Source organism: Nipponia nippon, unplaced genomic scaffold (genome assembly GCF_047370975.1).
Source record: "Nipponia nippon isolate SJK-2023a ecotype South Korea unplaced genomic scaffold, ASM4737097v1 scaffold_3, whole genome shotgun sequence".
Classification (NCBI taxonomy): domain Eukaryota; kingdom Metazoa; phylum Chordata; class Aves; order Pelecaniformes; family Threskiornithidae; genus Nipponia; species Nipponia nippon.
The window spans coordinates 123,840,103-123,849,420 of NW_028262347.1; the positions used below are offsets into that span (position 1 = coordinate 123,840,103).

The following is a 9,318-nucleotide window of genomic DNA, read 5'->3' on the forward strand; positions in this document are numbered from 1 at the left end:
ATAACTAGACCTTATAGCCAAGTTGTTTGGAATGAATCTGTTCTTCACAGGTCAGAATCGGAGCCTGCATCCCCGTTGCACTGCTGAGTAACACCCACCTAGCTTACAGCAGGATAAATGGGAGGAACCCCTCTGGAATTCAGTGGAGATACACATACAGAAATCCCATTTTTAGTGTCATTGGAAGCAGGGAGGGAGGGATGGATGGACGGACAGATGGATGAATGGATGGATGGACGGACAGACGGATGGATGGATGATGTGCTTTCAAATTGTATGGCAAAGTAAGTCTAAAAATAACCAAAGCTGAATCTAAAAAAATATTAAAGAACAATGAAATAAAATCCCTGCACCACAGTCTGGCAAAGAGAATGCACTGAAAGTACTAAATGTATGTGAATTTTAAGATTTATTTTACAAATACTTGTTAGTGCAACTCATCTGTATAAATAATTTTTCACGAATGTTTATTATGATACAACGTTCTTTTAAAACGCATATAAGCAATGTGCAACAAACAAACTGCGAGAGCTTTACGACTGCTCCCTGCAAAGTCCCATTTATCACTAAGACTGAAGAGAAATAACTTGAAGAGAGATATCGGAATGAACAGGCAGAGGAAAAATAAAGAATTATTTCTTTGTTTTGTTGTTTCCCCAAGCAGAAGGAAAAACTCAGGAAATGCTTACAGTATGCATTCTGTCGATGACAAAATTCTCATGAAAGCCAACAGTAACACACTGGATAAACTACGGAGCTTTTTATTTCACAGTATTTTCAGTCCATTTAAATAGAATCTTGTAAATGTATGTTCTATTTTTACCAGATTAAAAACTGATTTCAGTAAGGGCTGCTTGAAAACTGCTTTCATAGTCCCAGTGTTAAGCCCTTTTACTTTCTTTATTTTATGACTATGACTCTACTGTTCACGTTTTATACTCTCCCTATGAGACCACCATACATGAAATAGGATTAAAGACTGAACTTCAGGAAGTCTATCTGCTCTGTTTAAATAGAGCCTTCTCCAGGCTGTACGTTAATGTAACATAACATCTCAGTGCAGTATTTAATCATCCAAAGGAAAGAGAGAGCGCTTTCATAGAGATGTAAAACCTTATTTTTAGCAAATGAGGAAAGTGTCCACTTTTCAGGGTCATTACTGATAACTGTGACAATACATTGCTCAGCGCTGGTGCCTGCTTGATCTAGAAATAAAAATGAAGAATACTAGATCATTAGAGGTCCTTATGCTATTTGATTATCAAATACTGAGGCAGTTAATTTTTTAAAAGTACTATGAATGGCAATATTCATCTACGTTAGCCAGCTCAGGCCTCAGCTCTGCAGTGTACCAGCCCAGGTGGCCTCAATTGTGGGCAGGTGGAGCTGGTTTACACTCATGGGAATCAGAAAAAACTTAAAGCAGCTCCCGAAAGCTAATGCTTTTCCATCAACCTGTGATTACTAGATTGAAATCTATTAATTGACTTGATTGAAATCTTCTGGCCAAATGCTCTCCTTTTATATATAAAACATTCTCATGTAAAAGGTTTCTCTCTACTGGTTTAATTCTGGTGGAAAGATTTTTTTTCTGCAGGAGAAAAATATCTTTTATTTAATGAAAAAGTTGCTGCTGGTTTTTAAAGGTTGACCAGTTTGATCGTATGTGTTGATGAATGTCATTTGCACAGTAGAGGTGGACTCCAGTCTACTTTAAGACTTTGAATGTAGATCCCTGCGCTACAGAAGGGGTGAACGACAGAGTCAGAGTTTGCAGGTAGGACAAAAAAAGTAGGGTAAAAACCAAAATATCATGTGCTGCTGTCTATAACCTTATATAGTAAGTAAACCAGAGCTGAGGTGGGTAACAAACCTGTCCAGTTTTAAGAATCGCACACACCTCCATCGGCTGGTAGAGCAGCTCTGCTGGGCGCAGCTGTTTAGGCTAACTTTATGCAATAGAAAGAGTATGGGTTGACTTATACTACCTATGTATGTGACCTGTTTTGCATGTATTTTAAGAGGAGATGAATTATCCTCCCTTCACTGATTGCTGAGGGAGACTAGATAAAAACATAGATTAAATATTTACCATTTGAACTATTTTGGGTAGATGAGCTATATCCCAGCCGAACTGTTCTGACAGAAATGGTGAGAATGGTCCTAGCCCTCAAATCAGAGTTGCTGCCATAAATGCTGGTAAATTCCCCTTGAGGAGCACATTTAGCCCTTGTAGCAGAATATAGGGCCTAGAATCCTTGGCCTGTCTCATATTGGATGCAGTATTTTTTATTCCATTATAACTGACGGAGCACTTACTTAGATAAATATTCACAGCTTTCTGTGCTGCTCGATAGACCACTGTGGTGCTATAGCCTGAGCAATAAGATATAGCTCTTGATTCATTTTCATCTATTTGTATATTCCAGAGAGCTGACCTGTGGGTTTTTTATTTAATATCCCATCTTGCTCATCAAAACTTCACTGTATTTGTAGAGCCAAATTCACCACCTCTGCACCTGCCTAATCATTTACCCTAGAGCAAAACAGTGTAAAGGGAAAACTGGGACCACAACCCCAAATTGCAATACTTCGCACTCTCTTTGAAGGGCTATAACTAAACACAGAAGGTGAAATCATGAAATAGGCCAATTATTATTTCCACCCCAGCCTGTTGCTTCCTTGATATGTAATCCAAGCTCGTGTTTTACTCAGGCTTGGTCTTCACTGTGAAGGCAGGCACTAAGCTGACATGTGGTGACTTATGTTTATTTTTCATCTAGCCTTACAGCTCTTACAGCAAGGAAATTTTCTTCTCCATCGTGATTCCTAGCATCCAGTCAGCAGGGATATGCTTGGTCAGAAAACTCAGTGGTCGGTAAGTTACTGCTGCCCTGTTGTGAGCAAATACGATGGTTTAGTTAGTACTTTCATGGGTGAGCCATGGGGAAACAGCTTCAAAAGGTGACAGCCTTGCATAGGAGGTGATGTTGGGCATTGAAGTCTGTCTGCAACGCTGTAAGTCAGAGAAATAATTCTGCTGAGTTGGTAAGGCTAAATGGATGTAAAACGGGTCTGTCTGCGATCAGAGCCAAGCTCTACATCTCTGCTGCCCACCAACGCCTTCAGCTAGAGAAGGCAGCAGCGATTGCAGGAATTAAGGAAAGAATATTTGTGTAACTGCTTGAATCCTCATTCCTGCCGGGTACACAACCCAGTGAGTAACTTAAATTGTTCCTGCAATATATCACCAGAAACCTCCTCCCACATGGTGTAGTGAAACCCTAATAAAGTCCTGCGTGGGACCAGGATTTCACTCTCCTGTTTATCATTACTCCTTAGTACATTCTTCAGCCAATTACTTGTACTTGTAATTGCATTTCTACGTAATCCATTTTGATTCATTTGTCAAACACAATTTTGAGACATGCCGTGTCAAATGCTTTAGTAAATTCTAGATGCTTTAATGTACTTCCTTCCCTTTCTTCCACTAATTTGGAATTTAATTAAGAAACTAATCATTTTTGCTTGGCATGATTTGTTCTTTACATACCCATGTAAGCGATATTATTTTTAAAATTAAATGCAACTCTGAACCTCATACAACCTCAAATGTTTTCTCTGAGGAAGCATGACATTTCAGTCAACAGTACTTGTCTCAAGAGTAAAAATACTTTATATCCTAAAAGACCCCCAATGTTATTTCTATTTTTGTGCTTTCCTGGTGCATTTCTATCACACAGCTCACTTTCAAAGCCAAAGAGCAAAATAGCACATCATTATTACATAGTTTTTACATAGTTTTAGTTTTTTACTCAGTATGGCCCAAATATACACAGATCTATATAGAGTAAGATCAGACTCTTTTTTTTTATCATGACTGAATGGCTGTTTTATTAAGTTAAATATGACATGCTGGTTGCATAAATCTCTCCCCAGCAGAAAATCTTTTAACTTTACACATATATATTCATCCCATTGAATTTTCAGTTACTGCTAAGTATAGTTTAAGTGTTAGCACCTGAAGAGTTGTCTGGTCTATAGCCTGTATATGTAGGCTGTCTAGTTAAGGAGAAGGATAGGCACCATTAGGAGATGATTTATCCCATCCTGATGCCCCTGAGATAAATGGGATGAGTGCTTTCTGCAGCTATCTTCTTTCTCCACTGGCCTCGAGGTATCCTGCATGACTAGCTTCAACCAGGCTCCAACTCTTTACGAGTAGAGAAGTTCTATACAAAATTCTTATCTAACTAAAACAAAACTAAAAACTACGATACCAATAATCTGAATTGCTCTTTGAAAGCTGCCAAACCTGAAGACAACGTTCAGTACCACGATGCCTTCTGCTTGTCTGAAAGTGTCTGCTGAAAAAGGAATAATTATAAAGGTGAATTGGACTCACCTTGTTATATCTGTATAACATATTCATTTTTCCAGGACCAAACTTCAACACTTTTTAAAAAATTTTGTCCTGAAATTTAAGCAAGCAATTTGTCACTGAAGAAATTTTTTATGCGTAGTATCTCCAACTTCTGTCAAAATAACTTACAGTAAATACTAACAGCAATCTTAAATCCAAAGAATGAAAAAAATACATGTTATTTGTTAGAACTCCTGTATCTTTATAATGCAGAAGAATAGAATCAATATCATGTAGCAACGGAAGGTCTAGTAAATCATTTCATACATACCAGTTCATATTTACTTATAATTATAATTCACAGGAGTGCATTCCAGCAATCAAGAGACAGGGATGCACAGCATGAAAAAACATTTAGCACAGAGCAGACTGCATGAATAATTGCCTGTCAGAGTGGCTTATTAAAGGGAAACTACAATTTTACAAGACAATTCTTGTATCTGCTTGTCTAATCTAAAGACAGATAGCTATATAAATACAAAAAGTTCAAGAAAAAATGTTTCGTACTCTGAAGTTGAATTAAAAGTTCGGTTTTTAAAGCATTAAAAGAACGATCAAAACGTGACCATTTTAGTACACGCATAAGCACAGGCCTTTCTAAATTGGAAAGTTAATCCTTTGCATTTTAAGGTGCTGGTGGTATTGGCAGGCAGTGAGATGAAGGGGACGGCAGCGTGGCTATGGAAACCATACTCCTCATGCAAGCAAAGGTATCTGGCGCTGTAATCTGGGGTGTGCCCTCGAAAACGTAACAGCAGATGTACCTGGCATATGAGTGCAATCCAAGAAGCCTTCTGGAGCAGGCTGCCGCCTTCCAGGCGGAATCACTAGCAGGCACTTACTGGGACAACTGGAGCCTTGCAAAACATTGTTTTCCCTCTGCTTTACCAGGTTTGGCAGCCTTCAACAGGCACCTCACGTCCCAATTCACCCCTGTCCTTTCACGCAGCCCTCCCTAGCACCGACACGTGTGCGTGGCCTGGCAGCGGGCAGGGTGGGTGCTCCACGCCGCTCGAGGAGGGACGACTCCTCTGCGGGGGCGGGAAGCTCCGTTTCCTGGAAGGACTAATTCTGCTTTATTCATCTACTGAATGGGTTTCACTTCCTCCTCTCTGACTGATGCGGAGGTTCTTAGAGAGCAGGGAGACTGAAGTTAAAGAGAATTAAACTGAAAACAAAATAATGGTGGGGGGAAGACTGTAAGGAGAATTCCCTTAAAAAAAACAACAACGCAAACCAAAAAAAGGTGTTGCAAATGAACCCGTGGCCTTTGGTGATAATTCAGCTTTATGCATCTATTTCAGCTTTTTAAAAGTGTCTTAGCATTCTTTTTGTGCCGTTGAGGTGATTCAGAGGTACGCACCCTGAAAGTGGAAGAAAAATAATATTTCATCTTTAAAGTACCTTTAAAAATAAAGGAAAACATAACATTATAGGCCTTAAGAACAGCACCTGCAGCATTGTTCAAACCAGTAATGTTCTGTCAGGCTTGGTTTAATGCTTGTGATTGAGAGACCTAAAGTCTGAAACCTGTTCACTCAAGAGCCGGTCTAGAGCTGAAGCCCACTAAAATCAGTGTGAGTCTTTCCATTGATTTCGGAGAGCTTGGACCACGGCCAGGGTCGAGAGAACAAAGGCAGCAGCTTGAAAAATGCTGTGCAAAAATTTCTTACCCTTTCTTCCGAAGGCCACTCCTGAGACTTTAAGCCATGTCGTGGTCTCTGCCTGGCTGCTGAGACCGTCGTAGCAGTGGTGGATTTGATAATGGTCATCATCTGGATTTTCCACTGTGAAATACACTGAGTCATTTTATATATAGTAACTCGTCATAAAAATCATCAGATGGAAACATCTCGCAGTCATTGCAAGAAAGCTTTGCTCCTTTCCAAGTAATACACTTGATAGTGTTTCACTTGAAAAAACTAATAACCTTTTTATAACAATCTGAGAGAACTTACAGCTAACGGTTCTCTCTGAGAACATTCAGACTCCAGGAATATATGGCTTCTTTTAGAAAAATTATTATCAGTTCTGAATATTATAAAACTGACATAGTTTCCAGAAAAGGTTGTAAACAAATTATTGGGACTCTCTGTTCCGGGAAATACATTAAAAGCAATGAAAGAAAAAAAAATTAAATTGGCCAGTGAGAAAACTGTCTAGACAAAGCTTCCATTATATGATTTAACAATCCCCTGCAAATGCTGCTTAAAGATAAAATTGGATTCTTGTCCAGAATATTAATATTTTTATTGCAGTTTATGGCAATATATGTATTTTATAGATACATGTACATATTCGTATACAGATAGTCAGAGGAAAAACATTCGAAATGGTCTAGATAACGGTTTATCAGTATTTTTCCATCAAATAAGTAAATCATCTTTTTTCAGGCGGAGGCTTCTGCTGAGGAGGAGGATTTCCTCATTTTCAGAGGAGGACTTCTGTATTTCCCTTTCAACCACCGGCTGTGCAGGTTTGTGAGCAGTTACTACGGGTGACACAAACAACTCACGATTATAGAGTGAGGAACAGCGCTCACAACTTTCTATTTCCAAACAACTCCACGTAAATAGTTTGCAAGTTGAAGTTCTGGCATAGCCAGAGCAAGCTCAGGAATACAGAAACCAGCTTTATGGTATTTGACTCATCTCAGTGCAGTATCCTCACGAAAATAAAAAGGTGACATTTTTCCAGCATGACAGGAGAGAATTTTGAGATGTTTTTCTAAGTCAGACAAGAAGAAGGCACTAGAATCAGATCAGCTCTTCTCTTTTTTCTGGCCGCGGCAACACAGCGTTCAACGTTTGGTAGCCAACTGCAGTATAATTGCAAAACAGCTCCATGCTCAACGTGCAAAACCGAACCTGCCCCCCCCGAGACCCATGCAACATGCAGGCAGTGTCTGTCCTCGCTTTTCCAGGACCCTGGGCCTTATATGATTGGGAGAAAAATGCAGCTAGTTTCAGAAAGTTTATGCCTAAGTAAATCTCAAAATTGCCCTGGTGAACCTGGTCACAAACTATTTTCTATTTATCAGCTAACATGTACTGTTAATAGCCAAAAAGGAGACTATACCAGGATTACTAAAAATTTTTGTGTTTGTATATATACAAGAAAAAATCAAAGTTAAAATAGTGGGAGCTTGTAACCATGTGGGGTTTATTTGGATAGAGGAGCTTAAAAAAAGCTTCTTTTTTAAACTTTCTGACTGTGCCAAAATAGAAGAAAAACAAAACAAAACTTGGAAAGAAAGGCTAACAGTTGTAGAAGATGAAAAGCAAGTGATTGAGAAGTGGTTGGCTTGCTATATGTTCCCAGGTGAATAAATAATACCTCATTTTGGAGAAGCAGTTTTGAGCTACTTCAATCAATTGTGAGGCACAAGGTTCAATGGAAACGTTTGGTTTTTTTCCAAATGGAACTGGACCTGCCATGCCAACACAGCTGGAAAGCGTGCAGTTACCATCCCACCATCTACTCTGCGCGTGGTTGAACCGCAGGCTCTCGCCACAGCCAGGGGACGCAGCAAAAGCTGTTATTCTGTGGTACATCTGAGAAAGTCTTTTAAAAGGCTCTTTAGAAAACCAATCCTGCCACCTTTACGGCACGGCAGGAAAGCCTGCCAGTCCGTTTGGGGAGAAATAATACATTTAGAGACCTGGTTTTGGAGGCGCGCCAGCAGATAGGCTGAGGGAGCGATAATGGGTACCGCTTGCCCCTGGACCATGACTATCAGTGCTGCACAATTCCCCGCGCGCTTGGCAGTAGCCGCTGCTGCAGGCTTCGCCGCCTGCTTTAGATCAAGCCGTTGTCAAAAGCGATGTCAGCTGCTGACACTACATGCAGTCTCCTGGGCATCCTCCCATCCCTTTCTAACTTATTCTTGTAAGGGCTCAAATGGCTATGAAATTTAGATTTAAAGTTGATAGGATGCTTTTATTTTTTCTTTAAAAATTAACACTTCATACGTGCAGGCCGTTTCTGCGAATCCTGCCTGGTTCTTTGTTCCCGCAAAATCATTTTCATCGTTGCTTCAAATACCTCCTATTTCAGTAACTAGTTTCTCAAACCTTACAACGGGTGCTAGTACATCATGTTCTTTCCTCGCCATTTCTCATTGTCGTCTCATATCGTTCATCAAACGATGAGAGGGAACATTGTCTGCAGACGAAGGAGATCGTAAAATCTAACCCTGCCCCAGCTAACGTATCGCTTTTGGCCTTAGGAAAATCACATAATCAAGAGGTGAGAGAAGTGGTCTGATATTCCGAGTCTCTCAACTTCTGAATGCCTGTCACATTGTAAAAAGCTGGCCTTAGCTCAGCTGCCTCTCAGTTGTAAATGGAGATAAGGACACCTTTCTGTCTCACAAGAGAGAGTTAATATTTGTTCAGTGCTTTCAAAATGTTAAGTGCTACATAAGTGCTAAGCGTTATTAACAGGAATAATGTATGTTTTCATCTCGACCTTGTACTTTTCTATCTGATCATTATCTAGCTTATAATAAATAACAATTTTACCAGAATACAGTCCCAGAAAATATCTTTCTCGCTCTTCTTGGAAAAAGGTCCTAATTTTTATTATGAGACTTGAACATAATTTGTCAGATTTAAAATCATAGATCCGTTGGAGTTTATAAAGTAAAACAACTGGTCTCTGGGCATGATTCTTCCCTAACTCATTACATACAGCATTTTGTTTTGCCGGTTATCATTGAGTTTGCCAAGGAGTATGTAAATGCAGTTCATATAATCTCATTTTGAGTATAAATACCAATATATGAAAAATGTACCAGTAAAAACACTAAACAGAAAAAAGCCCACTTAAAACTTATACTGTCGGTTGTTTAAAGCTATTGCAGAGGATCAGGTTGCCACTAAACAATAGTAAAC

General features: G+C 39.5%; 1 long non-coding RNA gene across 1 annotated transcript; it reads left to right on the plus strand.

Moving 5' to 3' along the window:
- The first annotated feature begins 1,577 nt into the window (after nucleotides 1-1,577).
- LOC148054896 (uncharacterized) lies at nucleotides 1,578-9,318 on the plus strand. The gene is made up of 3 exons (XR_015706655.1): nucleotides 1,578-1,777; nucleotides 2,784-2,878; nucleotides 6,817-9,318. It is a non-coding gene; the product is annotated as an uncharacterized LOC148054896 (long non-coding RNA).